This window comes from Sinocyclocheilus rhinocerous, unplaced genomic scaffold (assembly GCF_001515625.1).
Source record: "Sinocyclocheilus rhinocerous isolate Xijiao unplaced genomic scaffold, SAMN03320098_v1.1 scaffold676, whole genome shotgun sequence".
Lineage (NCBI taxonomy): Eukaryota > Metazoa > Chordata > Actinopteri > Cypriniformes > Cyprinidae > Sinocyclocheilus > Sinocyclocheilus rhinocerous.
Genome location: NW_015631707.1, coordinates 12,698 through 13,269, shown reverse-complemented (window position 1 = coordinate 13,269; position 572 = coordinate 12,698).

The following is a 572-nucleotide window of genomic DNA, read 5'->3' as shown; positions in this document are numbered from 1 at the left end:
AATTTTTTTTATAACTCATCAGTTTAAATTATATTAAGCCTTAAAATTCTGCATAATTAAGGGTGTGGCCACTTGAGTGACAGGTGGATTGCTGCTGCTGTAACCACCGTCAAGCTAGGCGGGCGTGGTTTCAGTAACCAGCTCCACCCATGTCCCGCCTTTTTGCCCATTTTCGATTATCCAGGAGTGACACACTGCCAAGATAGCGACGGCTGGCTCTGCCCACTTTAGGCTTCAGAAATGCTCTTCAGAAACCTATGGGTGACGTCACGAACACTACATCCATGTTTTTATCCAGTCTATGGTTTATACACAGAAAGTGAGCAGAGACACTCTCTTACAATCAGTGAAGCTGATATCAGTTCAGTTCAGCCACAGCACAAGCTCACTGACTGAGTGAAAACTCCCGTTATAATAAAAAATTATCGGTCTATACTGCACAATGAATCTCTTATTTACATTGTGTTTATACTTTGTTGGTTATAGCGAAACTATTCGTGAGAAAGCAGAGCTCCAGGCTTTTAGAAGACATATTGTCTACATTTGTCACATGTGTAAGTTTGTTGTGTTTG